Below are 23,410 nucleotides of genomic sequence, written 5' to 3'. Positions count from 1 at the left end.
CTGTCTGTGACAAAGAGCCTAGGTATGCTACATCAGGTTGCTGCACTCAGTGGTGCCTGCCTTGACCGTCTGCATGGCCCTGCCGCAAGCGTGGGCCAAAAATCCGTTCCGCTCGTGAAATGTGCGGATTTTCGCCGGCCAATTCGCAATCCGCGAATCTCCGCAAATTCTTGAGCGGAACCGATTTTTGGCCCATGCTTGCGGCAGGGCCTCGCAGACGGTCATGGCAGGCACCACTGAGTGAAGCAACCTGATGTAGCATACCTAAGCTCTTTGACACAGACAGACAAAACATATCTAGGGTTTATGGCTGTTTTGAGGGTTCAGTGCGGTTTACTAGGGTTTTTGGGTTGCATTTGGTAGGGTTCCCGGAGTCTAGGGCTCAGGGCACTATGCAGGCTCATTCATAATGATGTTGGCAAGGTTTTAGGGGGTTTGGAGTTTTTTGGTCCAGAATAGGCCGAATTGTGGCCTTTTTTGGTGTTTTGCGGGTGCGTGTGTTTGGGTAAAAAGTCGTACACCTTCCAGTGGATCGATTTTGTTCTGCCTTGCTGAGATTCTTGGGAATCGCTGGAACACGTGTCCTGGTAAGTTTCAAGAGGATCAAAGTAGTGGAAGTGCTGAAAACAGAAATATTTAGTCAAGGAGCGATTTGCCATGTTATCCAATGGGCGGTTTGGGGGCACAAGGAGAAAGTGTGTTTATGGTGTTCCAGTTGAGCTAGGGGAATGGGGCTTCTGTGAGTGGTAGGGAGGGGGAATTGGTGGTTGTGCAGGAAATTTGGGAGGAATCGATTGATGGGAAGGGTTTGTTTAGGCAAAGTCGAGGAAGGGAAACCGCTGCCATAGGCGCTTATGTTAATTTCCGAAAATTGCGTGTTTTTAGGATGCGATTGGAGTGTGTTGTAGGTGGTTCTTAGTGGATTTGCTTAGCTGGGATGAGAGTTGGTATTGTCTAGTTTTGATTGCAAGTGGTTTGAAGAAAATCCATGGTGAAAAAGGGGTGTTTTGGGCCTAGTTTCAGAGTGCGTTTTGGCACGATTTTAACTTAGGCCTCTGCAAGGTAGCAGTAATGCATGTTTTTGTGGGGCTGTTTGGGGTGTTCTAGATTTTTTGGGATGGGTTTAGGGGTTTGGGAGGCACAGTGGGAAGGTCTAATTTTGATTGCAAGTGGTTTAAAGAAAATCCATGGTGGAAAAGGGGTGTTTTGGGCCTAGTTTCAGAGTGCGTTTTGGCACGATTTTAACTTAGGCCCCTGCAAGGTAGCAGTATTGCATGTTTTTGGGGGGCTGTTTGGGGGTGTTCTAGATTTTTGGGAGTGGGTTTAGGGGTCTGGGAGCACTGCTGGGAAGGTCTAATTTTGATTGCAAGTGGTTTAAAGAAAATCCATGGTGGAAAAGGGGTGTTTTGGGCCTAGTTTCAGAGTGCGTTTTGGCACGATTTTAACTTAGGCCCCTGCAAGGTAGCAGTATTGCATGTTTTTGGGGGGCTGTTTGGGGGTGTTATAGATTTTTGGGAGTGGGTTGAAGGGTCTGGGAGCACTGCTGGGAAGGTCTAACTGTAATTGCAAGTGGTTTGAAGAAAATCCATGGTGGAAAAGGGATGTTTTTGGGGGCCTAGTTTTAGAGTGCGTTTTGGCACGATTTTAACTTAGGCCTCTGCGAGGTAGCTGTATTGCATGTTTTTGGGGGGCTCTTTGGGGGTGTTCTAGATTTTTGGGAGTGGGTTTAGGGCTCTGGGAGCACTGCTGGGAAGGTCTAATTTTGTGTAAAAGCAGCAGTTTGGTCGTAGGTTGAGGGGAAAGGGGAATTTGGCCCTGTTTCTGAGGTGCATTTCGGCGCATAGGCCAACATTGCTGGTAATGCGTTATTGCAGATGTCACTGGAGACAACTCTTCTGGCACTTTACGCAGCTGTAGTGTAGGAAAAGCACTATACATTTACCCAACGAGGTAGCACTTACTGGATTAGCCAGTAGAAAGTTCTCTAGTAATAGTTATGCAAATCGAGTTTGCGGGAAAATCCACGAATTCTCGATTTTGCGCGAATTCGTGGATTTTTTTGCGATTTCGCGCGAATTTGCGTACCGCAGATCCGCAAAATTTGCCCATAGTTACTATCCTTGAAAAGGAGACTCAGGGTACGCACTTTCGAAATGATGCTTGTAGGTAATACTGTCACCTCTGAAACTGAAAGTGTTATTTTTGCACGACACAGCGTACCTTATATTTTTTTCTCCGTGGTGTTTTAATATCACTTCCTGTTTTTCCATCAACAATCACAGGCCGGCTTTTACCCTGTGTCATGGAACAAACGATTAACTCAGGCTTACCATTAGCGATCCGCAATTCCGAATCAGGCAGGTAGTGGACAGTGTGTCTAGTCACCAAGATTGATCAACAGAGCGTCAGATGGAATGGAGGAATGGCTGGATGCATGCAACTTCACAAATTCAACAGGACAACTACAACATACAGTTACAGTATCCTCTTCACTTCTCCTGATCTTTTAAATGTTATTGTTGTGAACTTTAACTTCTACGAGTGTGACTCTGTGCGTTTGTTTGCTCTCTGCTTCAAATTCATCCCTCCAGCTATTTGATAAGTTTCTTTGCTATTTTTTAAACTAATTTAATGTACTAATAAGTGTTTATTCTCTCTGAGGGCAGAGAGGCAAGTGAAATTGCGTAATTACTGCAGCCCTGTACTGTCAAATTGTTTCTTCATAGTTACTAGTAAGTTGTAGTAAGTACTACTTTTCAGTAACCTAACCATCCATTAGGAAACAACTTCATGCATGCAGTGGTGCACTTCCTTTATGTCCCTTAAAAGATTTATGGATATCTTCGAATCCAAAGATTTGTTTTTCTTCATTTGTTGTTTGTCCATGCTGTGTTTTTTTTCCCCTCTCTCCACAAAACTTTCCCAAAAACCCCCATTCCCATCCAATTATCAAACCCTAACCCTCTTCCCCCGGGCTGTGTGTTTTTTTCATTGAGGTGTGACTAAATGACAACAATAAATTCCACACACTTGCTGGGGAGGATAAGGTCAAAGCAACAGAAAAATCATTCAAATCAGAATTTCATGTGCGCCATCGTGGATCGATCATCAACAACATCCTCCTCCTACACGTGACGAATCGAATGCTTAATGCTTACGTTGCTGTGTCCTTTGCCTTAATATTATTTCTTATAGCAGCCATACTCCACGCAACTAGTACTTATATTTTTAATACTTTAGCACTGCTTAGACTACAAATTTATGGCACTGTTCTCTACCATACTATCTATCGTACTGTTTATAATGCTACACTCAGGCCACTCAATGTTTAATTTCCTTTTTTTTCATATGCTGCTACTGCCAGTGTGTACCACTACTACTACTAGCACAGCGATGATATTTCATCCGTCCAGGATTCAAGTCAACACCCAACCTTAATCGCCATTTGCCATGCAGTCAGCCCTGTGCTCAGCCCTATTCTCAAACACGAATCACAGGTAAGATAAGCATTTTGGGGAGGTAGAATAATGGGCTAGGACTCGGGGGACAGGAGAGACTGACAGTAGTACTAGTAAAGCACTAGTAGGGCAATTGAATTTACTAACTCTGTTAAGTACGTAAAATAAATGAATATATTTCCCCTAACAAAAATAAAGCAACCCAACTCACCCTCCCTCCCTAGCCCTCAACCAATGTCCAAATGTCCTTCTTCAAGTCCTTTTCCCCAACGCCCAATTCCCACCCCCCAACAGTCTTTAAAAAAGGGGCAAGGGACAGTCACTTCCTCCGGCGGTGTCCTGTGGACAGGTGGTCCCGCAGCTCTTTGCTGAGGTCCTGGAGCTGGTGCTGTTGCTTCTCTGCCAAGCGCTCCAGGTAGTCCACTCTCTTTTGGCGACGGCGCAGACGTGCCATCCAGGCTCTGGGGGGGGGCAGCTGTTGTTTTTGCTGCTATTCAGCGGCGGCGGGAGGCTGTCGGGCCACGGCGCCGTTTCCCTGGAGGCTGCTGACTGGTGGCGCCGGGGGCACTGGAGGAGGATGCAGTAGTTGCCGCCTCATCCTCCTTCTCCCGAGCCCACAGCCGCCGATATTCGGCGCAAATGGCCTCCAGCTTACGGGCCCTGGCCCGGACAGCCATCTCCTTCCGGGTGAGCTTTTTTTGTTGCGGAGCATCTATATGAAGAAAGAAAGAAAAATACTCTAGCCAATAGTCTTTAACATTAACTCAAAATAATTCAACAGAAAGTTGTCTCATAGTAACACTAGCAACTTGCAAGCACAGTATAACATTTTGGCATGTATCTTTCCGCCGTCCTTGTGGGCCTGTGACATTAGTGGGAGTTTCAGGAATTCTACTAGCAGCACTATGGACTCACTACTACATAGTCAGAGACTACACCAGTCTTCTTCTTTTTTTCTCTTGTTTTGCAAAAGAAATTACTTATACGTGAACTTGCGGTAGCCGGCATAATGCCAGCTCACTCAGCTTGCACCCAAGAAAAACAGACACAAGCGATGATGACGCAGACTCGCATTACTTTAAGCTGTACATGCAGGTGGGGATAGGGAAGCTCTTACTTTTCTATAGGGGTGGCACTGGCCATACTCGGTTACATCAAGGGCTACTGCTCAATGTAATTTATATTCCGAACTGCCCCCCGGGCCTTGACTACTACAAAAAGGAAAATGAAGATTATTCATTTCTGATCATATATCCTGCCGATCACATGATCTTTGCTTATATGATGGATGACTTTAGGTGCTTTGTTTTGATAGATTGAGTGAACAACAGCGATAGTCCACCCATGACACAGCTGAAAGAAAATTATTAACATAGGCAGTGAGTGTGGTACCCATAATTGCCGGAGGAAGGGAATTGACTTGATATAATGTCATATATACAATACATACACAATATATGCTGTGCTTGCAAAGTAAACTACTGTACTGTAAGTCAAGGGAGTATTTCTGAACAATCACAACTTCTAGTATTTGGATTTCCTCAGCTTTGCTACTCTGGCACGGACATGCTGTTCAAAGTTACACTCTTCTTCCACTGAGCGTCTGCTCTACTACATACACCTCTGCTATCTATGAGGAAGAAGAAGATACCATCCAGTCTTCCAAAGTAAACGTCTATCATTCTTCTTAATGTCTCAACTGTACCAAGTTGCCGCTCGCAGCAGTGTGGACTTTGCCGCTTTTTGCCTGCACATTGAGGATTGCCTACCGGGACTGCGAGGACCAGCAGCCCTAAAATCCTCTTCCCGCCCTCCTCCTGCCTCCAGAAAACTACTTGTGGCCCCCGCTTCGCAGGGGCTGCTCGCAGCAGGGTGGACTTTGCTGCTTTTTGCCTGCACATTGAGGATTGCCTACCGGGACTGCGAGGATCAGCAGCCCTAAAATCAGACACAGCTGGATCCTCTTCCCGCACTCCTCTTGCCTCCAGAAAACTGCTCGCGGCCCCCGCTTCACAGGAGCCGCTCGCAGCAGTGTGGACTTTGCCGCTTTTTGCCTGCGCATTGAGGATTGCCTACCGGGACCAGCAGCCCTAAAATCAGCCACAGCTGGGTCCTCTTCCCACCCACCTCCTACTCAGCATATTTATATCACGACGATCTCCCGCCCCGCGGGACACGCGTGGGTGCGCGCCGGGCAAAGCCCGGGCCAAGAGTGGGCCTGTTCAAGCCCGTTGTAGCCCGGAGGAGACCGGACCGGCCACCCCTCTTTCATTTGGCTTGTCCCATATTCTCATCATCTTGACTCACTGTAAGTACCTGCTTGAATTACGACCTGTGCTAGTAAAATGTCAGCGGGTGAAAGTAGGAGCAAGGCAGCGATCTCAAGTGGACATTTAACAGGGACGCTGGATAATTTTATCATTAGAGCTAACTCAGTCATCGATCATGAGATAATCCTAATGGAGCGCCGTCTTTCTCAAGATCTTGCCCTAGCGAAAAGATCCTCCTTGGGTCATTTCGCAAATGCTCGCACACCAGAGCCCACATTGCGACCAAGTATTATTGAAGTTCCTGTGGTTGCACACAGTCTAGTCGTTTCCCAGGACCAGGGTCATACTTTTCTAGCTGATGAGTTTCAACTATCAGCAGTAATAGAGACTACCACAGTGTCAACAATGGACAGTTCCTCTGAAAGACCAAACACCCGGCAGCTGCGGGGGAGACGCAAGGGGGCGATACCTAAGAGGAAGCGAGGGTCTGCTGCTGCCGTTGGTGGCAGGAAGCCCAAATTTGCCAAGAGCACCAGCAATAGTGACACATCTCTCAAGCGCCAGGGCCCAGAGGTTCCGAAACGTATGGATAAAAACGGTTCACCATCCCTGACTGTAAACACTCCAGGAGCGGCCAACCCCACCGGCGTAATTGTTGCAACGGAGGACCCACTCCTTGTAAAATTGGGCTTCTTACTAAGGTCTTCACTCCAACCATTTGAAGCTACACTCGCGCAGATTAAGCAACGGCTGTCCACGATCGAAAAAGTAACACTGGAGACTGCGGACTGTATAAAGTCTAATGAGGTGTCTTTGGGTAATGCTTAATTTAATACTGGAATGGGGGGGATTGCTCCAAAAAAACCTGTACCATCTACAGCACCGCCTCCCAATGTAGCTATCACAAAGCCAGCCGCACCAGTGGCCTCACCTGCTAATACACCAAAAGGGGTCAACGTTGTAAAGCCAAGGGAGGACTGTCAAGACTTACTCGATGGGGGCTCTTCTAAGAAAATCAGAATTGACCTGCCCCCAGAATCGGGCCTGTATCTGGTAGTTTTAACAGGGGTCCCCGAATTAAGTGATGCCAGTAGGGAATCCTTTATGTCTCTAAAAAACAAAGTTTCTGATTGGCTAAACAAAAATAGACCGCTTCCTGGCCACATCACTAGTGAAATCCTGATGGTGCGTAAGCTGTCTTGGGTGGGGCACAGGCCGAAAACCATAAAGGGAGATTGTGTGCTGGTACATTTTAGGGACCCACAGACTGTGGCGCATATCTGTCATTGGATGCACCATAATCATGGGTCGACTATCCAACCCCTCCCATTGTCATACTTCTACCCTCCGCCCCACATACCAGACACGGAACGTAATTGGACCCTAGTAGAGCCCCGAGGAGTGGGTAGGGCTGACAGGGGGCGGTTTGTGCAACCATATGTATCCAGTCACATACATACACAAAATAGATACAGTTGTTTGGAAATGGTAGACTGACTGCAGCATGCCTGGGCGGGTAGAAAGGGGATCTTCCAAAGTGTGAGTAACGTATATCACGAGGGAGCTATTGAGCTAGCTTGCAGCCAGCTAACCCGTGACTCCCCAGATCCTTATCTGTCCAATTCAGGCACCATTATAGGCAATAGCGATCACCCATCTGGGAGAACTGTGACAGGTCGCATTCTGGATCCCTTCCTGACAAGTTCTAGTGAAGGTGGCCTAATGGGGAGTGGTGACCTTAGCGCCAATGGTATTAAACCAAACTCTGTGACAATATTATCCTGGAATGTTGCAGGCTTACCCAATAAAATGGCCTGCCCAGAGTGGGGATACTTTGTGGACAAGAACGACATTTGTCTCTTTCAAGAGATCTGGGCTCGCGAAGAACAACTTCATGTAGGCTATGCTGCATTCCATGTACCCGCCCACTGGGGGGGAAGGGTCGACCATCAGGAGGCCTCACGACCTGGGTCGGCTCGCATCTGGGCTGTACCGCTGAGACTTTGACCACTCACTCAGACGACGTCCAGTTGTGTAGTTCTGGAGTGGCCAAATGCTTTTAAGTTTGTCCTCATTAATGTTTATTCACACCCTGTAAGCATAGCCAGTGAGTCAAGTACCATTGATGAGTTGTCGCATTTTCTGCACACTCTTACTAGTGACATCCATCTCCTGGTGAGGGGGTGACTTGAATTGTCATTTTGAGCCTCTATTGGGGATGAATGAAGGTACCCTCATGGCGGAGGATGATTACTGGGCTATACCTCCGAGCCAGTCTCCATCGCCAAAGACATGGTCCCCTTTAGCAATCCAGATCACGGCCCTAACTTGCAAATTACTTAATTAGGGCCTGTAATGGTTGCACGCCTTCGGACACGCCACCTAGGTGTACCTTTAATAAAATGGAACAGGAGTCACGCCTCGACTATATTATGGTCGAGACACGGCTGTGGTCCAAGGTTATCGACTTTAAGGTAAATACTAGAGCCGAGAGCGATCACAACGCTATAAGTCTGGAGATGGTTTTTCCCGGCCCTGGAGAGAATGGCACAGCAAACTTGGAGCATCTAGGAGATAGGACCATTTTATCAAATGATAGACGTAGGGTTAGGTGGGGAAAAATAGTGGCAAACCCAGAAGAACTCTGTAAGATATATAATCTAATTGTTCCTTTGTTTGTGGAGGTTGATGTTTTAAACATTCAACCTCTGCCTTACGATTTTAATGATAAAATGCAGGCTCTTCACATGGATCTAGTATCCAATCTAGCTGAGGTTTTTAATCAACAGGTGGCTAAAAGGAGAAAAAGGGCTCCTGCATCATCTTGGTATAATGCGGCATGCAGAAAGGCCAAATCCGAGCTAGTTCAGGCCATAAAGCTCGGTAGCAACAAACCCCAAATTCGAGCTATGAGACAACAGTATAAAGAAGTAATAAAATACGCAAAGCAAGAGTGGGATCACGAAAAGTGGACTAGCCTAACCGTCGCCCTTAATTCAAGGGATGCACGGAGATTTTGGTCAATAGTCAACACTGGTTGCGGAGAACCGAAATCGTCTATTGAACCAAATACAGACGCTAAAGTCTGGGAAGACCACTTTCAGGCCATATACTCCGTAGAACAAGATACGGAGAGTATTTCGGTACTCCCAGCTTCCACCTCCCAGTATGACGAGCTAGAGGTTACTACAAAGGAAGTATGCAATGCAATAGGCAAACTTGCTGAGGATAAAGCCCCGGGACTTGATAAACTTCCGGGAGACATCTTTAAACATCAACCAAGGATCTGGGGCCCATACCTTTAAATACTTTTCAATGCAGTCCTAAGGGGCATGGTGGTTCCCTGTACTTGGTTGGGAGCAGAAATTGTCCCAATATTCTAGAAGGGCTCTCCTCTGCTCCCAGCCAACTACAGGCCCAACAGCCTCATTGATGTTCCGCAAAAAATTTTTGCACGGCTCATCCTTGACCGTCTCCAGGACTGGATTGAGGAGCACACAATCCTCAGCCCGTATCAAGCGGGGTTTAGGAGGAACACCTCCACCATGGATTAAATCTTTTGCCTAATATTACTATTCTGGATAACGGTGAAGATAGAGGGTGGCAGCCTCTACATGGTGTTCGTGGACCTCCGCACCGCTTTTGACTTAGTGCCCCGGGGGAAACTGTCAATCAATCAATCAATCAGAGCATTTGTATAGCGCACTACTCACCCGGAGGGTCTCAAGGCGCTGGGGGGGAGGGGGGAGGGGGGGGTCCGCTATTGCTCGAACAGCCAGGTCTTGAGCTGCTTCCTGAAGGCGAGGTGGTCCTGGGTCAGGCGGAGGTGGGTCGGAAGGGAGTTCCAAGTCTTGGCGGCCAGGTAGGAGAAGGACCTTCCTCCTGTGGTGGTTCTTCGGATGCGGGGGATGGCGGCGTGGGCGTGGCTGGTCGATCGAAGCTGGCACGTGGGAGCGTAGAAGTTGAGGCGGCTGTTGAGGTATCCTGGTCCTTGGTTGTGTAGGGCTTTGTGTGCGTGGGTGAGGAGCCGGAAGGTGATTCTCTTGTTGACCGGGAGCCAGTGCAGGTCTCTCAGGTGTCCGGAGATGTGGCTGCGGCGGGGGATGTCCAGGATGAGTCGTGCTGAGGTGTTCTGGATCCGTTGGAGTCTCTTCTGGAGTTTGGCGGTGGTTCCGGCGTAGAGAGAGTTGCCGTAGTCCAGACGGCTGGTGACGAGGGCCTGGGTGACCGTCTTCCTGGTCTCGGTGGGGATCCATCGGAAGATCTTGCGTAGCATTCGCAGGATGTTGAAGCACGACGAGGAGACGGCGTTGACTTGTCTGGTCATGGAGAGGGAGGAGTCCAGGATGAAGCCCAGGTTGCGTGCGTGGTCAGTTGGTTTGGGTGCGCTGCCCAGGGCGGGGGCCACCAGGAGTCGTCCCAGGCGGAAACTGTGGACTATGCTCCAAGAATTGGGTATTCCACCCCAACTCCTCACTATTCTGATGAGGCTACATGAGGAGAACTTCGCGCAGGTCACATGTGGGAAAAATGGGGCGCTGTCATCCAGGTTCCCCGTTGCCAGGGGGGTAAGGCAGGGGTGTGTACTGGCACCCACCCTGGTTTGCCTTTATGTCAACGGGGTTATGGCCCATCTAGACGGTGTCCTCCACAATGACGCACCAAGGTTGGCAGGTAGCAGGGTGTCGGCGATCATGTTCGCAGACGACCCCTGCTACTCTGTAAGTACCCCATGGGGATACAGCGCGTACTGGATGGCTTTGAGGATTTTTGCAGAGGTCGTGGTTTGGAGATAAATGTTCCCCGTTGCCAGGGGGGTAAGGCAGGGGTGTGTACAGGGTGTCGACTTTTGAATACCTGGGGGTAACCATTAACAGAAATCTGTTATGGGGTCCCCAACAAACAAAGTCACAAATGAAATTGGCCCAGCTTGCGGGGGGAATACTCAAGCTTTCCAACTCGTCTACATTTAAACCCTTTAGTCCCCCTCTGGAGATCTATAAAATCCAGGCGAGGGGTGCAATAATGTACGATGGGTAGTTGTGGGGACATTCTTGTAGGCCTGAAATTGCCAAAACAGAAAACAAATTTATTAGACAGTTGTTTGCACTCCCACAAAGCACCCCGCTACTCCCTCTAAGGTTTGACCTGGGGTTGAGACCTATTGAAGATGAACTAGCACTTAAACCCCTCAGGTTCTGGCATAGGCTCTGGATAACGCCAGAGCTCTTTAACTATAGGCTAGAACTTAAAGAAATACTATCTCATCATAGTGCAGCTAAAATCCCCTGGCTAATGTTTATAAAAAACGAACTTGTAAGGTTGGGATTGCCTGCCTTATGGTATGATCCAGAGAGGAGTTGCAAAGAGGTCTCACGCAAGTCCATCACCAGGATTTTCACGGACAATAAACTCATTGCTGCTCTGTCTGACCCCCATGCCGGCACCTTAATTAGTTATTTTTGAACAATTAAAGTTTCTTATCTTTTTGAGAACTTCATGGATGATATCTATCCTAGTGTAGCCAGGAAACTCTATCTACAATGGAGATACGGTACTCTACCCTTTAGAGCCTTTACTAACAAATGGTCTGATTCTGCAGGAAAGAACTGTCCTGGGTGAAGCTGTGACACAGAAAATGAACTTTGTGTACTCTTTTTTTGTCCAGCTTACAGAAAGTCCAGGAAGTACTGGCTCGTACCTCTATGTAAGAATTTGGGTTTTGTACAGTGTATGTATGCTTTTAGAGTTCTGAAAACCGACACGACCAGGCACATTGTATTTGCTGTTTCTCAGTTTTTGGCAGCTATGTGGCATAAGCGTAGGCTCATGCTTGTTAATGAATGATATTGAGTTATTTGTCGATATGGTCTGTCATACTGAAATCATGTATCATTTTAGTGCATATGATTTTAACCATTCAATGTGTCTGTATTAATGAATTGAATTATCATCCCTGAATTTTGTTTTACCGTATTGCATTCTTTTATGGCAAATAGCCGAAATAAAGATTTTATGAATGAATGAATGAAAATGAAGATTATTCATTTCTGATCATATATCCTGCCGATCACATGATCTTTGCTTATATGATGGATGACTTTAGGTGCTTTGTTTTGATAGATTGAGTGAACAACAGCGATAGTCCACCCATGGCACAGCTGAAAGAAAATTATTAACATAGGGATTGAGTGTGGTATCCATAATTGCCGGAGGAAGGGACTTGACTTGATATAATGTCAAATATACAATACATACACAATATATGCTGTTCTTGCAAAGTAAACTACTGTACTGTTAGTCAAGGGAGTATTTCTGACCAATCACAACTTCTAGTATTTGGATTTCCTCAGCTTTGCTACTCTGGCACGGAGATGCTGTTCAAACTAACACTCTTCATCCAATGAGCGTCTGCTCTACTACATACACCTCTGCTATCTATGAGGAAGAAGAAGATACCATCCAGGCTTCCAAAGTAAAAGTCTATCATTCTTCTTAATGTCTCAACTGTACCAAGTTTACTTTTTCTCAACAACCAACTAACACCCTTTTCATTGTATTTATTAAACCACCGTCTTGACTTGCATTTGAGTTTGACCCAAATGATATATTGCAATGCACACCACACATGCATTTTCTGATTCATCCACACAGGCAGTCATCTTTTCTTTCTCCTCCAACCATCCTTGCTTCAAGCAGCCATGCATCTGATTCCTTCCTATCAGCCCCCTCTGCCTGCATTCAAAAACACATATCATTCTTTACAGTCATAAATGTTACGACTTGCTCGTCTTCCTTTCACCCTTCTTTCCCTTTTCGTTCTTCACCTCCCTCAAGTTCATCTGATATGACTTGGCTTCACGATAAAAGTTTCCCAGCTGAGTTGAAGTCAAATAGAGGGGGCCATTGCTTACCCGAGAACTACCGCCACTAATGCTATTGCTAAGTCAAGGTTGACTGTCTTCTCCGTGATTGGCAAAAATGCAGTTCTAAATTAGTAACTGTTCTTAACAGTACAGTGTACTTGTACTAGTGTACTGTCTACTGTACAGTACATCATACACTCCTTTGCGAGCCTACTCAAAAATGTCAATAAGTAAGGAGTATATTTAACTTACCACAGTCCGCCGCCGCTGAGCCATCCCCCACAGCTCCTCCTGGTGGCACTTGTGGCGCCGCCGCATCACCCCCTGGAGTGGACCCCTCCGCACTGCTGGCCCCGGCACTGGTAGTGTTAGGTGCCGCATCCGATGTTGTGACATCTAGAAAAAACATGTCATATTTTCAGATGCCATACACCACCCCCTATTTCGTCTCGTAATGGAAGAAAATATTAATACATAACCAGTTTTTAATTATTGGGAATGAAAAAAAGTGACGGTTTTGGGGAGGGTGTTACCCTTTTATATGGTTAGCCATTAAATGCTACACTTTTTGGCACAACTGATGAATGCTTGCTTTTAAACGTGCACCATTTTTCTAATTACAGACAGAAGATTCCATTTCCCTTCTGCCAACAGGACAATTCACCACCTACTCCTCATCACCAGCAGTACTTTAAGTACTTTAAAGAAGGTGGGGGCTCCCGCACAGTTATTCTAATAATTTGATGTGTTAAGTTGAAGTATATTGATTCAAGGGAATGTTGTTTAAACTTTAACGTCATCTATCACCAGTGCTCGCGCGGAATACTGCGCTATTAAAAATAAAGAAATAGTTTTTTACTTCTTATTTGAAAATAAAACTTTTAAACTAACAAACACTGTGTGGTTTTTGTTCACGAGTGAATAAGCGGAAGGGTTTGAACAACTGCACTTTGAAGCCATGTTTCCGGGTCTCTGATAGGTCGAGACTAGGCGGTAGTCTTCTTCTGTTCTTCTGGGTCGTAATCATTGGTCAGACACACTAGATAGTCGGTCAGGGGATTGGAGGTTCAACTTCTGTTTGGACTGAGGTATGTGGAAAGTCGAACTGCACCTATCATAAACAATGTCCTATTTCTCTTGTCCATACTTCTGTATGTGCAGAATAGTCCCTGAAACACTAGCGGTATGGTATGTGCTCCTATCAAATCAAAAAAGCCAACTACTAGCTTATTCTTGGTGGACACATTGAAATTTTGTGGTTGGAAATTGTCAAAGCATTTACATTAAGAAGACTGGAATAGACAGCAAGGGCAACCCAGAGGACTGCACTCAGTGTCTAGAGCTATTGCTGGATCAGAGTTTTGTTTAACACTGTTTGCCGACTGGGCAAGCTTAGCTACCTACACAGACCGACTCATAATAATAGTAAATAGTAGTAGCACAGAGAGTGATGGTAGAGGCAGGATAAGATTGTAGAAACAGTCTAGAAGAAGATCAAAGATTGTTTTATAAAAAATAGAATTAGGAAACAGTTTGTAATGAATAGGAGCTGTAAAAGTTAGGGAAGTATAAGTATTAATATAACAATAGAACAACTTACTGGGGCCGGCAGAAGAGCCTGCAGAGGATCGATCTTGCTGTCCACCTTGTTACGCCTGAGTCTCTGTTGTGGTAGTCTCCTTGCCCCTGGGAGGTGCTGATGATCATGAAATAAACACAAACATGGATGATTGTTTTTTTGAAATATTGGATTTCTTTGACCACAATCTAAAATTATCTCGGGGAAACAAATTACTAACAATTGCACTACATGTATTGACCTATCTTATCTGGTCAGGCTAGGAGTATAGTACAGTATTTCTGGATTCGCAGACCGTCTACTAGGAAAGTTATGTAAATCACTAACTACACCAACAACAAAAAGTTTCTACTATGACTGCCAGCACTCAGCAGCACACGACGTGACAGACACAGTCTGTCATCATGATTGCAGACCACTAAAAAATGTCCTACTACTAAATAACAAGTCATAAATAATATACTCAACCTATAAATCCACCACTATCTCTTCTTAGTGACAGCAGGAGTACAAAGGAAGGACTAGACTTGAGTCTCTAGTCTCTCTAGTATTACGCAGTTCTGCTCTCAAATGAGCACAAAGTTGCAAACAAGTAAGCATAGTAGCAACGCCACTGAGCAGGCGAGCACCTGCAATCACAGAAGCTATTTAAACATTAATTTACCTGCAATGTAGTCGAATCGGTAGCATTCTTGCTCTTCGGGAAAAACATATATTAGCAATATAAAACAGAGCAAAAGAAAACAAAGTAGTTATTAAATAGCTACTCACCAAGGCCAGGGATCTCCACACCTAGCAGGTGGACCAGGTCCTGCTCCTGGTCAAGGAGGTCCGACCACCGGGGCGTCGCTTGCTGGTAGGTGCGCCGGACCCCTGACTCCCTACGCATGGCCCGGCACACCTTATGCCACAGCTGGCGACGCTCCTGGAGGCCATACCCTAAACCGAGCCTGCCCCCTGCTGCCACGGTCTTCGGGAGGTGGCGCTGCATATAGAAGATGAGTGCGGCCACCTCCACCGCACTAAAGACTTCCCTGGCCTGTTCATTCTCGGCCCTCAAGCGCCCGCTACAGGGTGCGGACCCTTCCTCTTTGACTTGCCGGCTGTCTTTGCCATGGTCCTGGGTGAAAGAAGAAAAGAATAGGGGGTGAAAAAATAAATAAATAAAAGAGAGAGCTAAACACAAAAAGTTGAAAAAAACACAAAATATAGATGTAGAAAAATAGAGAGATAGATAATGAGCAAAAAAGATCCAAAAAAAGTTCAAAGAAACAAAGGATTTCAAAGATTAGGGACGGATTGAAATAGCATGCCCAGAACCATAGCAATGAATGGAAAACAAGATGGCCTCGTCCATTGAGGACCACGTCGGTAAGTTTGCGCGATATTTCTGCCGCGAACAAGCAAAACGGACGCAAACATGTAATTGCGACCCGCACGTAGGAAATGCACAACACGAGCATGCAACTGGCGCCCGGAACTGGAAATACGCAACTCGAACAATTACTATTGCATGGTAACTACGCGGTCATTGCGCTGAAAAAACCCCGCGAAGACGCAAAGCGCCCTGCGAACACGCAAAAAAAAAATCCGCAAATTCACACGAATTCGCGGATTTTGCAGACCGCAAATTCGATTTCGCCCATACTTAATCTCAATAAGGTAGAACACATACTGTGAATCGGCCCTGAGCCTGCAGCTTAGGGACCCCAAAGCCTTTAGTGCAGTGCAGACTATGTGTCACTCACCCTTTTGAATTAAGGGTCGGATCACTATAAAGAAGCTACATAGATGGTTAATGCTGCTTTGTTTGTAAGACAAGTAAAACAACATAGCAAAACCTTCTTCAAGCACAAGAGGAAGAGCAGGCAGGAAAATAGTTGAACTACATCCCAACATTAAGTGAGAAATAATCTGAGGAAATAGCATCAAGAAACAGGTCAAAAGGCCCTTCAGAAAAAGAACCTCACTAAACCAACCAATAACAAGAGGCAGCAGGCTATGACTGGACTGATCCAGTACCCAGGCGATATGGGAGACAAAGATAAAGTAAGAGATGAAAATTGAAGCCAATGTAGAGGCCATAAAGAAAGGACAAGAACAAAAGCAAAACACAACCCAATGCATAACCGACTCCACAAGAAGTCAAAATAAAGTTCCAAAAGGTCCCCTTTGAGACAGAGAGTCCAACAACCCAGCCCACGAATGGAAGTTATCAGGTCCGATGTCACCTAAGATCCCAGGGTGATATAAACATGTAGAGGACACTGTATTGTATTTGTTTGCTGACGTTTTGTGGAGTTTGTTGTGAGACACCGTCGATAAGCCCAATCGAGATAGGGACATTTTTCTTGGTGTCAAAGTGAGGTACAATTAGTGTGACAGACCTTTGTGCAGAGGAAACCCGTGCTGATTTGGGTTATACTCTGCAGGTAGAGGTTTCATTCGTGTGTTTGTTGGTATTGACTGGTAAGTGTTCTGGTCTCTCTTGTGTGATTGCATTCTGTTGATTTCTTTAGAGGAGCAGACAATTGTCAATTGTTGTAATTGCATAGTATTTCGTTGCAAGCAGGTTGATGAAAGAGTGCGCTTATGAATTTGTAAAGGAGGATGAGCTGCTGTGAGGAGTCAGAATGACATCATAGTATGCCATGCTGGGTTAGGTCGTTGGTGTAAAGCCGTGCTCCTATTGGCTGTTTACGTCACGAGGTGCTGCACTGTTATTGGTTGATGATCGGGAGTAAGATCTTTGAGCAAAACATTGATTTTGGGTTGAAACACATAATTGTACGATACATTGAAAATGAAATGCTTTAAAGTTGTACAAGATTGGTTGAGAATAGATGTTCAGATACCTTTCAGAGGGGGCAAGAGAACCTGCCTGACGATGATAAATGTAGGGTTACATACATGTATTTGGTTTGAACAATGGCACAAGATCACTGAGAAAGAAGATGCATTAGCATTTAATCTGAGAATTATTGAAAATTTGAGAAGTGTTTTATATGAAATAAGAACACACAGACCTACACAATTTGAAGTGATTAATGCTTTGCAGCATGTAGCTCATGCAAGGGGAAAGGAAAGATATCCGGGTAGAGCTGAAAAGGGTAAACTTTTACCACGCACTACCTTTACCACGCAACTTTTACAACGCAAATCGTTACAACGACTTGCGCTGGGGGGCGTTCTAGGATAGGTAATAGTTTAATTTACTATCCAAAACCTTCCCTACTATCCACTGGGAATGGAGTTGGAATAGTAAATTAAACTATTCACTATCCAGCACCCCCCAACGCAAGTCGTTGTAACGACTTGCGTTGTAAAAGTTGCATGGTTAAGGCATGCGTTGTAAAAGTATGCGTGGTAATGACATACATCCGCTGAAAAGTAGTGACCACCTATGCGGATGCAAGGTGGGATGCAGACAGAAACGGTGGGGGACAGACATGATAGAAGGGATGGCATTTCATTATTAGAAGGTGGGGAATAGACTGAAAAGAGGAAAGAGAAATCAAAGAAAGTTGGAGAAAGAGCTGAGGATTGTGTTATTGATAGTAGTGATAGTCTTTTAGATGCATTGATGTTGGAGCAACCACCTCCGAATAATGAGAATCAAACAGAAGCCGGTGGGAGCGATGTTGCCAGAAGGAACGCTAGATTGCCTACTGCACCAGTGAGTATGTGTCCTAATATCATGTGGGTTTCTGTTGTGCAGAAGGATCAGAGTGTGCATGGAATTATTACAGTAAATCAAACAATGATGGGAGCCACTCAGGGGCTTGCGTTCCTGAAACCACTACAGGTTGTACAATCCCAGATGTACTTACAGTTCATGTTGGACCCATGGTTTCTATTGACAAACCTGGTTCAGGAGATGGGAGTCAGAATGTAGTCACCCGTGCTCAATAGCCAACCTCAGAGGTTGTGGCTATGGGGAGAAGGTTTGGAGAGATTATTCCTTTGAGCCCAATTAATGCGAGTTTTCCTTGTGCTGCTAGTGCAGATCCAACTGTACATTGGAATGGATTGGGCCTTGAAGTCATACCCAGGGTTACCAGTTTACTTACTTGGGAGCTGCCTAACAACTTACAGAATAGCACACCTAATGGAGAGATGGTAATGAAAGCTCAGAGAGAAAGTCCTGGTCAAAATGTTCAGAAACTGGAAGACTTTGTGAATGCTCTTAATAACACATAGAAAGGGAATGAGAGTACATAAGTGAGTCAGGGAACGTTACAGTCCACACTGAAAGTAAATTTGGTGGATGTGGGGAAATTAAAGCTTGAATTGGACAATATGATAAGTGCATGTATTACATTGGACCAAGTAGAAACATATCAGCAGAATAAGCTTTTGTTCATGAGTAAGGATGCTACTAGGAGGGCAAGACAAGCTCATGATAAATTATCTGATTTGGCTCAAAGATATGAGGTTGATTTGGAGCAAGCAAAGGCTTTACAGAAAAGCCATTGTCTCACTTTTAGTGAACAAGACATAGAACAAATGAGAGTACCAAGAATAAAAATGCAAATTCCAGAACTAATTCACAGCATTAGAATTTGAAATCAATGAGAGAATTGGGAGGCTAAATGGTCAAAGAGTGTAACTCCCAAGAAAATGGTGGGAAAGAAGCCTCCTCCTGGAAGTGGAGAGAACGAGCTATTAACTTCCCTTTACAAGAGATACCGAGTAGAGGAAATGACTATGTACCTTGGAGTAGGAGTGATATAGCGGCATTCACAAATGAATTTCCAAAGAAAGGAGAGAAGCCTATTGAGAGGTACAAGCAGGTGGAGCAATTTGTAAAAATATTAAAAGTGTTGTGGTCTGATTTGATTACTTTCTTTGACATTGTGGTTCTGAGTAATTTATGGACAGCATGTAAAATAAACATACATTGGCCTGAGAAAGAGCTAACAAGACATCCTGTGACTAATGATCCCTCCATTATAGTGATGAGGAAATATGCCCAGGTAATGACATGGTTGAAGTCCAAGGTGCCACCTCAAGATATTGATTGGGTCAAGATTGATCGAATAACCCAGAAACCGAAAGAGACCATTCATGCATATTATGAGAGACTGTTTCAAGCAGTATAGTGGAATGGAAACATTGGAGTCCAAAGATTTGGGGCACTTTGTGTCTAGGTTTGTGATACTCTTGAGGCCTGAGTTTAGCAGGATGATTCAACAACATTTGATTCATTGACAGAATAAGTCAGTGGACGAAATCTTGAGCTACGCTAAATATTACAATGATGAGATTGAGATGAGGCATAAAAAGTTAAAAGAGAAGTTGATGGTGATACAAATTAAAGCTGCACCAAAACCCCGAAACCCATCCTAGGATGCTTGCCTCCGGTCCAGGGAGGACCTGGCTTTGCAGTTCAGGCTGAACTATTTAAATACAAAAATAGTATGCAGTTCCTGACCGGGAATACAGGTTGTATGAAAGAGTGAAATATAGAAAGAGGAGGGAATTCCTCTTGTCGGAATTAGGACCCTCACACACCCAGCCAGCTAGGTGTCATGCTTCATCATTTGGGTCGGCTCCTCGTCGGGTCGGCGTTGCAATACCTGATGGGCACAAATGAAAGGGCTCTTTAGCGGAGTTCTTTTATTCCTTGCCGTAAGGTGCAGTGCGTGTAAGGGGCCTAGTGACTATAGATGTAAGTGAGGTTAAAATAGGAGGTGGGGGTCCAGACAGAACAATGTTAATAAGTGTGGCTCCTCTCCTAATTAAGAACAAGTATGGCGCGCCCCTGTAATAATGTCACAGGGTTACGCGTTCAAAAGGTCAACATGTTTCTTGCCAACTGTCTATTGCACTGCAATTCTTGAGGACCGGTATCAAGTTATTCTACACTATCAAGAGTGGTCAAATGTGTCAGTGTGAGACCACAAGCAGTACCCGAAAAGTGGTACCAATCACTCTAGAAGGACAACCTGTAATAAAAACACAGAGAAGTAACAGCATCAATAATGGTACTACTCATATGGTCAAAAACAAGCCTGTGCAGCACTCGACCAGTGAAGAAAGCATGCTTCATTTTGAGGTGCTGTGACAGACATGTGTGGCGACGATGTAAAACACATCAATTAGCAGTAAATTGATAACTCACTCCATTAGAGTCATACTGTCTCATCTACGTATTCCAGCAGGTGTAGACACTGTAAAGATTAGTGCCCTGTGGATACAAAGTGAGGGGTAAAAGAAAGGAAAGATAAAATGTAACATAAACAGGCGTCAAGGCAGGGAAAATAATACCGCTCCACCTGTTGCAAAGGCCAGAGATTCAGTGTGGCATCGTCAATCAAAGGTGTTCAAGTGGGGGATCCCGTGTATGGGTTATAAGGTGAGGCTGTATCAAAACGGGTTCACACATAACAGAGTAGTGTGCAACAGCGCAGTGCGAATCGGCACACAGATAGGTGCACCGAAAAAGGGCTGACACAGAGCCTCGTCTGTGTGCTCTCTGAACTGAAGGTGACTGTGCAAAATATGCCACCCCAATCACATGGCAACCCCAGATATCACCGCCGGTGGCCCGTAATCACACCAACCACTTAAGGGTTCACCTTGCACTGCTGAGCCTTTTGAGCCAAGGTATTGCCAAAAAAGGAGGAAGGGAGGGCAAGGCGCACTCAAGCGGTCGAATACTCACATGTCTTCTCTGTATATTGGCGGAGGACCTGCTGAAACCTGGAGGTAACTGCCGATCCAGTCACAGCGTTACTTAAACTCTCGGTCAGCAGCGGCAGGAGGCAGGGATCACAGTACCCTTGGGAGAAACACTAGAGTGCTACCTCTGCGTTAACGTCTGTGGGTGCCATATTGGAATCCCACATCGCAGAGAACCAGAAACAGATGAAAACCTGTCGGCCATTTAGTAGTGTCTGCGGGGTATATCACAAGCCTTTATTACGTTTCAAGGGATTATGTGTCTAGATGGAGAAAGACGGCTCACCCAAAAGGGGGCAAGCCATGATGGGGAAATCTAAGAGGGAAGATTAAGCGCCGTATTTAGACTGTCAATCTAGACCCAGCGGTTGGTCCTAGTTAAGAAGGTGTTATACATTAAGTCAAGACGCTCCCAAAGTATATGTGTTGGGGGTGAAGATAGATGGTTAGTCCAAAGAGGGTACAAGTCATGCTGGCAAAGTCTAAGAGGTACATTAAGCACCACATTTAGGCTTTCAATCTAGACCCAGTGGGTGGTCCTAGTTAAGAAGTTGTTATTCATTTAGTCAAGAGGTTCCATGGAATTTCCTCATTTAGTCCCTCTTTGTTATAGGAAAGTCGCAGAACCCATCTTTGCTCTGTGCGAAACAGTGTCTCCTTGCTCAATCTGGGATGTGCTTCCAAAATGACCCAATGTAGGGAATCTGGTGTATGTTTCATCAATTCAACGTGTGATGTCTTCTTGGTGTTAGTTTTATGACACCTGATGTTACTTCTGTGTTCCATGATGCGTGTCTTAATAGGCCTTGTAGTCATGCCTATGTACTGAAGTCCACATGGACAAGTTAGCATGTAGATGCAGTTGGTGGTGTTGCAGTGGGTATGCCCCCTGAGTTCTACGAAAATTGGAGAAGCACTCCTATTTTTATTCTCCTTTATTAAGCTTAACTGGTTTACTTTGTTTTTAAACCAAGCGTGCTGCCGAGGTAGCACGTTTGTCCCTACCATGCCTACGTAGTAGCCTCCTATCTTAAGTGAACAAGACACTTAACCTCCGTGCACTGTTGCAGTGTGGTTCTAAAACTAGAACATCACATGCTTTTATACAACATCAAAAATAATAATAAAGTAACACAATTTTCATATGTCTTCCATATATTTTTTTCAGTTTTCATGAAACTTATATTAACATATTTTAGTTGAGGCATAAGACTGCCTTTTAAATTGTGGTTTCAAAAAACAACAACAATGTCTGAGAAATGACAGATTTACAAGATTGCTAGAACACTTAAAATCTTGAATGCTTCAAAGATGAATTCGCTCCGTGCCCAAATTCGCTCCGTGCCCAATGCATTTCGAGCTTTAAAAGCTCTTCCTCAGGGGCCTGTGAACTAAACATGTAAATGAATTCATTTTAAACCTTTTCAAAAAGAAATTCACAATGTGCCAGATATTATTCACTGTGTTGCCTTATCTAATGTGTGTAATCTGGAATGTCATGTGATTTTATGTAGAGAGCCCCTCACCACACCACAATTGTGCTCGACATGGCTCTTAAACACTCCTGCAATACTCACTCGCTGAGTGAAAGAATCCTCCACACACCTCCTTGTTTCAAAAACACCCTTTTACAACAGCAGCCTGTTCCAACAAAAAAACAAGCACGTTGGTTCACCTTAACGACTATCCTGTTTTGTGGCTCACTGGTTAGAGGTGGCAGACCCGGAAGCAGAAGTCGGCCCGGGACCAGGGTTCGATTCCCGACGTGGCAGGGTTGTGGACCAGGGTCAGCGAACTCGATAATTCTCGCCTCGATGCCTACTCTAACCAGGGATCCCACTTGGCAATTCTGGGCATTAGCTTGCCTAATCTCCACAACGGCCCCATCAACGCCGGGGATGCCTGGCTCCACCTTGGGGATTCCCAGTAGGGACCATCCCACAGGGAAAGCCAGGACGGGTTCCCCAGCGGTATACAGCGCCAGGACGCCGGCTGGCAACAGTGCGCTTCACAAGTATACACATTACATTACCTTGTTGATACTATTGACTTGAACCTAGTGAACAGCCTTACCTGTTCTTCCCTCGTTCAAGACTCCCAATCCCTACTCCGTGCTGTCCGTCTCTCTCACTGGTCCTGTCTCCTACAAAACGGTGGAATCACAAGTTTACCCAAAACGCTGTGAAACTGCCATAGAGAGCACCCAGCGCTCCTAATTATTGCTCAAACAGCCCTTAGCCATACCTGCAGCTTAACTCTCTTCTGATTGACTTCTCAGCCTCCTTCTTTCCACCAGCGTCCACACTATCGTGTTCGAACTCCTCAGCTTCACTCGCGCTAAACAGCGGGTGTCAAAACTAAAAACGGACGCCATCTTAGAGTGGGGCTTATTCTAAACATAGAATCTACATCTCAAAACACAGTCTAAACACTCCTGGAGCGGTAGTGAATAAGAAAAATCTTAAGAAAAGACGTGTCTTTGAAGAGATGTGTTGTTTAAACATATTTGTTGGTGAACTGGTGTGTTTTTCTAAATTGACCGTTAATCGGGTG

The 23,410-nt window shown here is 45.3% G+C and overlaps 1 long non-coding RNA gene across 1 annotated transcript; it reads right to left on the bottom strand.

Moving 5' to 3' along the window:
• Window positions 1–1,466: 1,466 nt before the first annotated feature.
• On the bottom strand, window positions 1,467–23,005 carry LOC144785332 (uncharacterized). Its single transcript, XR_013601830.1, has 4 exons — window positions 22,931–23,005; window positions 14,195–14,290; window positions 12,847–12,990; window positions 1,467–4,170 (listed from the first exon to the last, which is right to left on the bottom strand). It is a non-coding gene; the product is annotated as an uncharacterized LOC144785332 (long non-coding RNA).
• Window positions 23,006–23,410: the final 405 nt, after the last annotated feature.

The sequence above is a fragment of the Lissotriton helveticus genome, chromosome 10 (genome assembly GCF_964261635.1).
Source record: "Lissotriton helveticus chromosome 10, aLisHel1.1, whole genome shotgun sequence".
NCBI lineage: Eukaryota > Metazoa > Chordata > Amphibia > Caudata > Salamandridae > Lissotriton > Lissotriton helveticus.
This window is presented reverse-complemented; position numbering and strand designations above follow the sequence as displayed.